The following is a 13,251-nucleotide window of genomic DNA, read 5'->3' as shown; positions in this document are numbered from 1 at the left end:
ATTTTGTTGTACCTCCAGGCCCTAGAACACAGAAGGGGCTCAATATATACATACTCAGTGGTATCTGATGAGAACTACGGGTGTGGGCACTGCTGATTGGAGTGACACCAGCAAGTGTAACTCTTGTATTCATTAGTTTACAATGATAACAACTTAGTCAGACCTCCACGCCTTTGGTTGAGCTGTTCATTCGGCCAAGAATGCCTTTTCCATTGTCCATCAGTCACACTCTTACTTATATCTTAATTTTAATCCAATCATCACTTTCTCTGGGACACTATCCTCCAGTCACCCCAAGTAGTTTGATCTTTCTTTATACAACTCTATTCCAATTCTCAGCTGAATTACAGCACTTATCACACTGTGCTGAGATAAATTGTTTACATAACTACCTCCCCAACAAGACTCTGGGATCTCGAGGGTAAAGTCTGTGACTTTTTTTTATACTCTGTATTCCCAGCACTTAGCCTAATTCCTGATTCATGGTCGGACTCAGTATATGTTTGCTGAGTTATCAGCAAGATGTCAGATCTGTGGCTGTAGTTTGATTCTGCTAGTGGGAATAAAGACTATAAAGATACTTTTGGACCACTTGTTTTGTGGAGGGGAAAAAAAAACCACTGGACCAGGTGAAGGATGACCTGGATTCTAGTCCCAATCCCAGAACTTCCTACCCAGTGAACTCTTTCAATAGTTTGAGCCTCTTTGAACATCTACACCCTCACCTATGAACTGCGATTTGATCACCTCCCAAGGCTATAATGATCAAGTCTGCGGTTGTGAGTGAAAGCTTTTGTAAATGAACTAGTCAGCTTCAGGCAGGAACAAATTTAAAACCGCCCAGGTACAGAGCTTGTTCTTTTTAAGGCAGCGATAACCACCAGAAAATTCTCATCCCAGTCCTCTGGGTGCAAAGATAACGATGTAGTTTAGGTATGAAGATTATTCTCAGACCTTGAAAGAGTTTCTGTGAGCTGGGGCAGCTTTCAGATTTGGAGACCTCCTCATTTTGAATCAGTCTTCTCCCTAGGGTTACCTAAATTTCATTTAGGATTAATATTTATAACAAGGCCTTTCCTTGCTCCCTGCAGATTCAACACTAAATAGCAGCCCAAATCAGAGGCCTCCTTGTGCTTGAAACCCGGGCTAAATGTCTTCAGCACATGGAAGACCCTCCACCCTCACCCCACCCCACCCCACCCCTGTCAGCCTCTGAATATTGGGCCTCTTAGTACCGTGAGAAACAATGTAACACTCACTTTGTTTTTCTCCTGTCTTGAATCTCATTTTGATTTGCTCTAGCAGGCTAAAGAATTTAGCAACTCAGCCAAGGAGGGAGTCCTTAGGATTTAAGGACTTTGGGGAAGGGTAGAAGAGAGGGCAGGGGAAAGATTACAAATGAAAGAAGTGTCTTTTAATTGCTTACCCTTAGGGATGTTTTCATGGGCCTCACGGAGGGCTATACTTAGGATCAAATGGAAAGACGGGATCATTAACTCAGCCCTGGAATGCAGTCTAGCAGCACTGATGAGATGATTGCTACCGTCTGATTCCTCTAGGCTGGCTGCTCAGAGTTGTTGGGAGATTGTGAGCATTTGGCAAGTTTCTCCAGTGCTCCTGCTGCTTCTGTTTTCATGATGGTTGTAACTGCCTTTTCCTATTTTCCTTTGTGGGTATCTATAATCTCAGGTTAGTTTTTTGGACTGAAAAGAGTTCTTTTCCAGGTCTAGGTGGCCCACAAACATGGGAACAGCTCTGAGATTCAGTTTTTCAGACCTGCTCCATTCAGACGATTTCTACCATACCTGCCATAATCCATCTTGTACGTCCTCACCTTTGCTTCCACTGTCGTCCCCTTCACCCCTAAAATCACTTCCCCTGTTAATCGTAAATCTTCTTTCCATACCCAGTTCTCATAAACCTTCTCCATTTAATCCAACTTTACTCAAACTCCTACTATCTATTTCATAGTAAGCACTGTGTTAGACTGTCTTATTTCATAGTAAGCACTGGGGACACACAGGTTAAGGAAATAAGAATGTGGTTCCTGACCTCATGGAGCTCTCTTTCTTGGAAGGAAGGAAGGTGGGAAAACTCACTGAATACAGTGTGATTAAGAGAGATCACTTAGCTACATGGGAAATACACATGCCCAGAAGGGATTGGAGCAACTCATATATCTTCTGTGAAACTGTTTTGAACCACTCAAATCCACATTTATGTATATTCACTGGAAACTCATTATACTCAGAGTCACTTAACTTTAGTTCATGTTAGTTTTGTGTCACAACCAGATTTACACACCTTGAGTTTAAGAACCATATTTTTTTATGTGCCACTCATAATACTTATTTGGCTTAATAGTTGGTTGCTTGATTGGGGGTAGAATGGGGTTGGAGAAAGAGCTTGGCTTGGGGAGTCAGACAGCACTGGGTTCTAATTTTAGCAGCAGCATCTTGTTAAGTGGTAGACTTTGGCAAGACATTTAGCCTGTCTGAGTCTCAGTTTTTCTTACAGTGGAGATGAGAACATCTTCCTCTCAAGTTGTTACGATTTAATTAGGTAAGTGAAGTGTTTGGTTTTAAAGTAACCTCCCCTTCCTCCCCTTTCTGAGAGGACTATTGGGAAAGGTACAATCCTTGACACCTCTTCACAGCTAACGTGACTACATTTTTAAAAATGAAAAATACAGACACAAGCTTTAAAAACTTTTTTTCCCAGTGTGTGAATTTATTCTCATGAAAAGTGTTGCAAAAGCATAAGAATTAAACCGCATCTAGTGTCTCATGTAATTAGCAGATTGCAAGCTCTACAAGGACAAGGATCATGTCTGTCCTCTTCAATATCTCATACAGGTATTCAATAAAAATCGAAGGAAGGAATGAGTATATTGATAATAATAAATTTATAGTAAAGAGAAATATAACAATTCACAAAATCAGTTTAGAATGTGTGGATATTTGAAATTTGGACTGTTTTCAGAAAATCCAGATCAAATCTCCATGCTTCTGACCCCGGTCTGACTGCCTGCGGCACAAACCCATGGGCCTGAAGGAGCTGGACTCAGGACAGTAGGATTCCACACTGAAGCAGTTGTCCCCTACAGCTCTGCACCTGCAGGCAGAACCCACACAGAAAGGGCAGTTTCTCACAAGGTGAAGTTTAAAACTGCCTCAAAATACTGATTTTGAGACCAGGAAGAGGGACATCAGCTAGCCAACCATTTTCTGAAAAAAAAAGGTGAAGCTTTTGCCAGTCAAGGGGACAAATAGCACCATGTTTCTACAGTCTTTTCTAGTTTTCAGAGCGCTTTTATACACATTCTGTCATTTAATCTCTACAACTGTGTGGATTAGGTAATTCAATAAACATTTGAACATTTTCTAGGTCCCAGGTACTGTGCTTAGTACCACAGGACATAAATATGCATAAGTCATTGATTTTTCTTTCCAGTAATAATAACAATTACAATTTATTGGGCTCTTACTACTTGTCAGGCACTATACAGTTTTTTTAAATATATCATTTCATTTAATTCTCAAACAATCTGTGAAATTGGTATTATTATTATTTGCTTGTTTTAGACCTAAAGAAAATGATGCTTAAGAGATGTTAATAACTTGTCAACGTCACACAGTTGATTAACAAGTAAGATTAACAAGTAAATTAATAAATAAGATGTGGGATTCTAACCTGGGTTTACCTGACTTCAAAGGCCCTGTTCTCTTAACAAGCTACCAAAAAAAAATCCTAGTAAATAATTTGGCTAAGAGTTGCTCACTGCTAGAAAAGTGTTTCAAGTCCTGTATGAAATAAAATAGAATATAGTAATTTAAAATTTTAAATGATCCTTATTAAATAGGCATTCCATACATCAACTTTTTTTGGAGATTATTGATCAAAATTTGAAATGCTTAACCCTTGCACCAAGAATTCTACTTTGGTAATTATCAGATGAATCCAAGTAAGCAACTATATGATAACATTTTAGGTTGAGTTCTTCCTGAAACAGTCCTTGAGATGAGGATTTGAATGTAAGCGGTTTATTTGGAAAGTGACCCAGAATCACTTGTGAGGGAGCAAGGAAAGGAGAGAGGGAAGGGAAGGTGCAAAATTCATAACAGATCACTCCTGTGGGCAACTTGGGCTCAGTTCTACTCAGGGGTACTATACAGAATTTGCCTCAGAGGTGTCTTACCCAAGAAGGCTAAAGTACCATTGGATGATGAGCTTCTGAGTCGTTAATGCCCCACTCATGCATGGTCCAAGCTCTCTCCTCCCACTCAGAAAGTCTAAGGCCAAGTCACAGGTACCTGAAGTTGAAAGAGATCCCCTAGTGTAAAAAGACATTGAGGGCCAAGGGAACATCTGTAGGGCACCAAGAGCTCTGTTGTAGTATATTAATAATATACAGAGGTGTTCACTGAGTCATTGTGCATAAAAGCTAAACACTATAAACAATCTAAATATACTTTAGAGGGAACTGGCTAAAGCTTTCTGAATAACTTAATGACAAAGATATATAATTTCTGTCAAGTTTTTTTAAAGTCTTAAAATCAGGAGTTCTTAACCTAGTCTGAGGGTCTTTTGGAAAGTGACAGGAGCCATGTGTCTGCTGGAAGGAGGCAACACTGAGGGGAACAGTCCCAGCAGAGGGAATGGCGTTGCCAAAGCCCTGAGAAAAGAAGATGCTTGGAGCTCTGCTTCTGTGGTGGAAGTACAGAGAACCAGGGCCCACTGGCCTCGTGAGGCTCAGGGGTAGTCAAGGTCCAGAGTCAGTGGGAAACTTGCAGGATTAGGGACTTGATCCTGGGGCAATGGGAGGCCGTGGGAGGGTTTAAGTTTTTGCAGCTGATGTTTAGCATGATGGCTCCAGCAGCAGACTAGGGAATGTCGGAACCTACACTACACTGCTTGGCCTGTAAGTTCTTTGGCTAAATGGAGAATGTTAGGCTGTCAAGAATGTATTCCAAGGTCTGTAACAGGCTGATATTGTATTTAAACAAAAGGATGTATATTCATTTCAGATTATCAGAGATACTTTCAATTTTTATTACCTATTCTGATTAAACAAAGAGCTTTGTTAAAGTGAATTTTTAACTGTCCCAGAGTGGCTTTGTATATGGAACGTTAATGTTTGCTGATGAGATCAAGGTGTTTCTCTAGTCTCTATCAGCTATACCAAAGTATCTGACATATCAAATCAAGGTGACTGGGAGGTAACAGCCAGAAATTTACTGAGCTACATTTTTAACTTCATATGTTTTCTTTTATTTCTGCAATTACCATTTATTTTTTAAAAGAGATTTATTTCTTTATTTAAATTCTTTATCTTTTTTGATGCAGCCACTGTGGAAAACAGTGTGGAGATTCCTCAAAAGACTAGGAATAGATTTAACATATGACCCAGTAATCCCAATCCTGGGCAAAAATACAGAAGGAACCCTACTTCAAAAAGACACCTGCACCTCAATGTTCATAGCAGCACTATTTACAATAGCCAAGACATGGAAACAGCCTAAATGTCCATCAACAGATGCCTGGATAAAGAAGAGGTGGTATATTTATACAATGGAATACTTTTCAGCCATAAAAATGACAGCACAACATTTGCAGGAACATGGATATTCCTGAAGAATGTTGTTCTAAGTGAAGTAAGCCAGAAAGAGAAAGAAAAATACCATATGAGATTGCTCATATGTGGAATCTAAAAAAAAAAAAGGAACATAAATATAAAACAGAAAGAGACTCATAGACATAGAATACAAACTTTTGGATCCTAAGGGGGAGGAGGGTGGTAAGGGATAGACTGTGAGTTCAAAATTTGTAGATACTGACAGGCATATTTAGAATAGATATACTGTATAGCACAGGGAAATATATACAAGATCTTGTGGTAGTTCACAGTGAAAAAAATGTGACAATGAATATACGTATGTTCATGTATAGCTGAAAAATTGTGCTCTACACTGGAAAAAAATAAAGGTTTTCATTTAATGGAAAAAAACCTTTATCTTTTAATTTATTTTGTTCATCTTTTCCTCAAATTTCTTTAATATATTTATCATGGTTATATTAAAGTCCTTCTATTTTAATTCATATATGGGTCATCTGTAGATCTGCTTCTATTGACTTTTTTCCTCTTGATTTTGGGTCACTTCACTCTATTTCGTCTCAAGTCTTTTAACTTTTAATTAATGTCAGCCAGACATTTTAAAAGACCATAGATATTGGAGTACATGTTACCTCCTCTCCCCAGAGAACATGCCTTTCTTCTGTTAGGCATCTAGCTTAAGGAACTGATCACTTTGGTCCAATCAATAGTTGAGGTGGTCAAGGATGGGTCACATCTTTAATTAGTTTTGTTTCTTTTCTGCTGTAAAATATCTTGAGGAAAGGATAAATTCTATGTATATTAGATGACTCCTTTTTAGTACCATGTTTTGACCCAAGTACCACAAGCCCCTGTCTTTGTCATCTAGCCCAGCCTTTAGTTTCGTGCTTTGTCACACACTCAGCAAGAATCCTGCTGCTAGATCTTATCTTTCGTGACAATCCAGTGTGTGGTGGCAAAGGCACCTCGAGCTGCTATACTCAGCAAGGTTGAAAGCTGAGGAGTCAGCCTGGAGCCAGAAGAAGGTGGTGTCTCATACTGGTTGCAAACCTTTAATGCTGTCACTGTCTTGCTTGCTTCTCTCCCAAATAAGTAATACATATATACAGATTGTTCCAGTGTGGGTTTGATTTGCTTCACTGTTTCTGTGTTTATTGGTGCAAGAAAACCAGGGTTACCAGTTCAGCAGGATGAGGTTGTTTATGGACCAGAGGTTTTGTATCTTGAGCTAAATATACCCAGAGTCATTATTCTTGAGCCATTAAGGAGCACAGTGAGCTCTTTTAAAATGATACGATAGATTGAATCATTGCTCTCAATGTTTCATGACCTTCTTATATTGCAATTCTACATCTACATACCTATCATATGACTTTTTAGTGTCTCCTACTAGAGGAGGCAGAGGACATGTCCCCTCACCCCAAATGATGATGCACTTGGCCTTGTAACTTGTTTTCGTCAATGAGATGTGGGCCAAAATGATCGTTCCAGGCCAGGACCTCAAGAGGCGTCTTACATTTCTGCCTACTCTCTTGGACTCCAGTGACCCTCCATGAGAAGAACATGTCCCAGGTAGCCACTGGTCCAGGGAGAATGAGGAAATATGTGGCACAGGCTTGAATCCAACCAACAGCCTGGAGTCAAGCCTAACTGATTCCAGTCAAGCCTGGCAGAGCCACATTCAACCTAGAAACCAGTGAGAGAGGAAATAAATATTTGCTACTAAAAGCCCAAGAGTTTAAAGTTGATTGATGTGCAGCAAATACTGCTTCAAACCAACGGTTCATTTTAAACATTTTTTAGAAATTTATGCTGATTTGGCTCTGTGAAGTTTTCTAATTTGTCTATGTTTCTTCATTTGATTTATCAGGTAGCTCATCTATTTGCTGTCTGATTGAATTGATGTTATTTTCAGATTATTGTTTGTCTATCTCCATGATTGTCATGATCATTCTAATAACAGATTTAAAGTAACTGCAATTATTAGAATGTTTAGATTTTGTATATTTAATTCTGAGGCTGTTTAATAAGAGTGTGTGCATTCAAATAAAAGATTTTCAGTTGTTGTACATTTTCCCTATTGTTAAGAAAAGCTTTTAAAATAATGGTTTTATCTCAGAATAAAGGCACTATATATAATTCATTGAGCATCTGCTAAGCGCTGTGAAAAGTATATATATCATCTCTTTTTTTTAAAAACAAATTTTTTTAATTAATATTTTCATAAGGTAGAAAGTTCAAAAAGCAAAAAAGATAATGAAGTGAAAAGATTTCTTCTTACCCTGTTTCCAGGCTGCCTTATCCAAGGGCAATTAATGTTACCAGTTTTTTGTATATTCCTCCAGTAGTGGTAAATAAACATACAAACATATATGTAATTACTTGTATGTATTTTGTTTCCTTGATTTTTTTCAATGAATGCAATCTTAATATACAATTATAGGATTCTGTATCTTATTTCCCCCCCACCCCTCTTTTTGGAGGAAGGTAATTAGGTTTATTTACTTATTTAATGGAGGTACTGGAGATTGAACCCAGGACCTTATACATGCTAAGCAGGCACCCTACCACTGAGCTATAACCTCCCCTCTAGGGATCTGTATCTTGCTTTTATTTATTTTTTCATTCAACAATGTAACTTAGAGCTTATTCTATAGCAACACACAAAGAGCTTTCTCATTCTTTTAAAAAGTCACCTAGTATTCCAATGCAGTGGTTCTCATAGTGACAGGAGGTCTTGAGGTCAAAATTATTTTCTTAACACTAAGATGTTATTTTCCTTTTTCAGTCTCTCTCACTAGAGTAAAATGGAGTTTTCCAGTGCCTACTTGTCCTATGTTACTGCAACAGAATGAATGCAGAAGCAGACCTAAAAATCCAGTTGTGTTCTTGTATTAAGCCAGATATTAAAGAGATCTGCAAAAATATAAACCTTCCTTACTGATTTTGTGTACATACTTTGGAAAATATAATTATTTTTTAAATGTGTTTTTATGTTAACATGTAAAGAGCTTATTATTTTAAATGAATAAATATTTTTATAATTTCTAAATTCTAATTTCTAAAGTGATAAACACTAACAGATGCAATCCATATAAACTAAAGCTATTTGGGATCCTCAGTAATTTTTTTTTTTAAGGGAGGTAATGGGGATTGAACCCAGGTGAACTTGTGCTCTACCACTGAGCTATACCCACCCCCTCAACATGGTCTTGAGCCTACAAAGCTTTAGAACAGCTGTTTTATTGCACAGATGTACCATAATTAAACCTGTCCTCTGCCAACGGACATTTCAATTGTTTTCAATGTGTTGCTACTTCAAGCCATGCTGAAATGAATAACCTTCTACACATCTGATTTCCCACATGGCTGGGTAAATCTGTCTTGTGTTCTTAAAAGTGGATTTGCTGAGTCAATATAGCAGGACAAAGTCCACAAAGTATCTGTCATCTCATTTCATCCTTGTAATTATCCTATGAGGTGAGACTTGTCATTAATTCTTTTTTACATATGAGAAACTGGAAGCTTAAAGAGATTAGATAACTTTCTTAGAATCATCGGGCTAAGAAGCTGCTACAGAGACAGGAGGGAAACCATTTTATCAGCCTCCGTGCTTTGAACCACTACTCTGAGCTATGGTCTCTCCATGCAGTCCATGTACAAGTTCCTTCAGTTTAATTCACTTACCTGATATCAGGCTCTATTCCTGCCTTGGCCTAAGTTATTTCCTGGCACAGAACAGTCCTGGAATTAGATGAACTGGGCTTCTCAAAGCAAAAGTCAGTACCAGAAAATGACCTAAATGATGAGAAGAATACAGCTTTTTATTTTGACTCACAAGAATTTCAACCACCAAATAATCTGGGAAATGAAAATGGGATGTACTTAAAACTAATTCACATAATTCTCAGAGTAAACTTTGTAACCAAACCTACATGTCAAAATAACATATTATGATGTATATCCACTTCCCCCCCCATGAAATTTATACTGTAGTTACCTTTGTTTAAGCAAAATCATTTTCTGCTTAAATACAAAAAAAAAGACAACCCTAAGTGTTTTAAAAGAAATGTAATTCAATTTTTACTAAACCTGGCATTGTCAGAATTACCTTTTTGATACAAAAATCTGGCCACTTCCCCATAAAAATCTTTCGGTGGACTCCCATTTCTTGTACTACAAAGCTCATAGGTCATTTGCAATTGGCTCTTGTCTCAAAAATTCTCCTACACACATGCTTTTGATCTTTTTTTTTTTTTTTTTTTTTTACAAAACTTGCATATCTCAGAGATCTATTTCCTTCTTTGAATAGGTCTCTTCAAATATGTGGACATACAGAGAAACCAGCAAAACCTCACTTACACGGCCATAACATTTTATATTTGTAATATTGTGTTATTTTCTCCAAGAAGGTCTTGCAAATTGTATAGCTTTGGGACCCACAAAACCTGGATCTACTATCTTTTTGCTTCGAATGCCCTTTTTTTACCTTAATCTTAAGTTACTCTGTTCCTTTGAAACCTGACAACTGTCAAAAATTCAGGGCGGGCTTCCCTGACCACTTCAGTCGGATTTAGATACTTCTTGAATGCTCTCGGTCTACTCTGCTACCTTGTTACACAGTAAGATATGGCTTGTGTCACACTATAAGGTAATTGTTGGTTTAATTGTTTATCTCACCCAGCAGGCTCACTCTGTCTCTCTCTTGTCTCTCTTTCTATATATATGTAGTATAAACTACATATATACAATGTAAATATCTCCATAAGAGCAGGGGCCATGTTGAATGGACTAATGAAAAATGAACAACATTTTAGCAAGAAAATCTGTCTACCTATAATTGTTATGAAACAGTATTTGGGAGATCTTCTCTTTGTATTTATTTGCTGTGTGTTCTTTTGCTTTTTTCATGCACAACTGGAAGGAAATGCCAAGTGGTAAGATAAATATATGGGAGCAAAAGTGATACTGAGTAATTGTATCCATCAAGGCATATTTCTGCAAATCAGTGAAAAGATTGCTTAAGGGTAAGATCACTGGCAACATTTCTAAGGCCCAAAACTATAAACTGGTTTCTGGAACAGGGTGATCACACCGTTTGAATAGTCAGTCAGCCTCTCCTCCCTTGATAATCTCTATCTAAACTCAGTAACATCATGTCCAACCTCTATCCTAGGTTCTCAGCTAACCCTATAGTTGCTTGTTTGAACTAGTGGAATAAAACATTGGATAAGCAAGGTGAAACTGAAATCAGACAATCTGGATGAGTCAACAAGTGTTCATTAAATATATACTACATGCCAATTTTAGAATCTCCTTTGGAGCTAACACCAGAATTGATTTATTCTTGTGATAGCCATCTTTCTAAGCCACAGACTTGGAAAACAAGTGCTTTGTATTATATAGCTTTAGGTCTGCTCATGAAAGGATGTCCATTATACTTAGAGTTTAAAAAGCAAGTAATGATCCCATTTTTGTAAAGATCAAAAATAAAAAGCTGTACGCATCCTGTTTGTGGGTATGTTCATTGAAAAACACATGAGAGGATACACATTAAACCGTGAACAGTGGTTACCTTGTGGCCAAGGGCAGAGAATGGGAGCTTTCATTTTCTATTTATACACTTGTATTTGAATTCTTAAGAATAAGCATGTATTACTTTTGTAATTATAAAATGTGTAAACAATAAAGAATATTTAAATGGGTGCAAGTTTTGTTCATGTCTTGAACAAGAATATATATATCATATATAAGGTATATTTTATATATACATATATACTATATTCTTCTTGCATATTATTTATGCACATTGAATTCACATGTTAAAGGGGGATATTCCACCTGCTGGCAGTGCTAGTTAACTATCTACTTTTAAAGGGATTGCTTTTTAACTCTTCTTCCCTTATTTCCTTTTTACTTTCTATGTTTAGTGTATACATTTTAGTCTTTCTGATGACTTCAAATATTCACATCAAAAAGGTACTTGATTACCTAGAACAGGTTTCTCTTGGGAGAAATCAAGTCCTCTTGTAAACACTCTGTGAACTCAGGGAGGTGTATAGTTATTTTCCTTAAAAAAGTTTCATATTCTCTGGAAATATAATAACCACTGGGTTTGATTTTTGAAAGTAGTTCTGGGATACCCACTCTTCTCTGGTCAGGTGTAGTGTTTTTTCATATCATTCCATGAGATTATAACTGGGCTATAAATTTCAGGAAGGCCAAGCCAAGGTCCTATTATGGTCACCACAGCACCTGGCATAGAGATGGGCTTAATATTGGTGCCGAGTGCATTAGTTACATATTCTGATGAAAAAACTGGCACTGAAACTATCATGGGAGAAGTTTCATGCATTCATTTGTTTATTTAAAAATAGTGATTATTTAGTTTGTGGTCTGTCATGAGGATATAAAGTTAAAGTATTCTTGTAGTGTAGCACATGATTCAAATATGATTGCTACGTCACTCTTGAGTTTTCCACGTCCTTTGTGGGTACATAGATTTGCTGATTTACATGCTAAGCGTATATTGTTTACTCTCTGTGTAGCTTCGGTGGACTGCATAAGAGCCAAATCAGAGTTTTGAAAATTATTTTTTTAAAGCTCACTTGGTTATGACGGTAGAAAAAATAAGGAAAGGCAGATAGCTTCTGCAATTCAAAGTTTAGTGATTAAATTGACCTTTAGAATTATAAGGAAATCTATTAGGACTATTTCACCGCATTTTCCTCCAGAAAACAGGAACTTTGACAGTTCCTTAATTTTAACTGTCTGTTGTATCTAAATACCATCACTAACAATGGTATGAAATTGAGATCCATAAATACCTATTCAACAGTATTTCTCAGCTTCAAATGACAAAAAAACTCTTCTCATTTATGTGATATCACGTTAAGAAATGAAAAATACATGTCTAAACAATCTTGTACATGTTTAAGTACGTGCAGTTCATGATATATCAGTTATACTTTAATAAAGCTGCTAAAAAAACCCCAAAGCAAAAAGAAGAAATGAAAATGTTACTTATTAGGACAAATAAAGGAATTCCTTCATTTATTTAGAGCAGTGTCTTCTGGGGAACAACAATGTACCTCTACGGAGCCTAGCAGCCTAAGCATTTTATGTAATTAATACCAGTTTTTTTTCAGCCTACATTTAGGTTACTACCTCTACGCAACGAAAAAAATACCCTTTTATTGTGTTACGTTGCAGCTCAACGGCAGAACTATTTGAATGCTTTGTGTTTCGCGAGCATCATTTTCAGCCTCTAAATAGGATTTTAGAAGCCTGGGGAAAGCTCCTTGCAAGTGAAATACATAATTTTTCGTAGGTGACCCAAATTGCATATCCTAGGGCCGTTTCGAAGTGCAGAAGGTCGAGAGGAGCTATCAGGCTCGGGGCTGGGTGTGGCTGTTGTGAGAAACCTTTCCTAGAGATCCGAGTGGGCTTCCCAAAGAATCTCCTCCAAATTCTTTATGGAAAAAGCCTTTCTCTTACACGTGCGCGCACACCGCCCCCCCCCCCCCGCCATAAATAAACGCATTTTCCTAAGTGTTCACACACACACCCATAAATAAACACATTTTCCTAAGGGTTCAACTCAAGAAAGCCGGCCTAGGTGTTTTTGTTTGTGGAAG

This window comes from Vicugna pacos, chromosome 10 (assembly GCF_048564905.1).
Source record: "Vicugna pacos chromosome 10, VicPac4, whole genome shotgun sequence".
Taxonomy (NCBI): Eukaryota; Metazoa; Chordata; class Mammalia; order Artiodactyla; family Camelidae; genus Vicugna; species Vicugna pacos.
The sequence above is the reverse complement of the archived record's forward strand: the minus strand, read 5'-3'. Positions refer to the sequence as shown.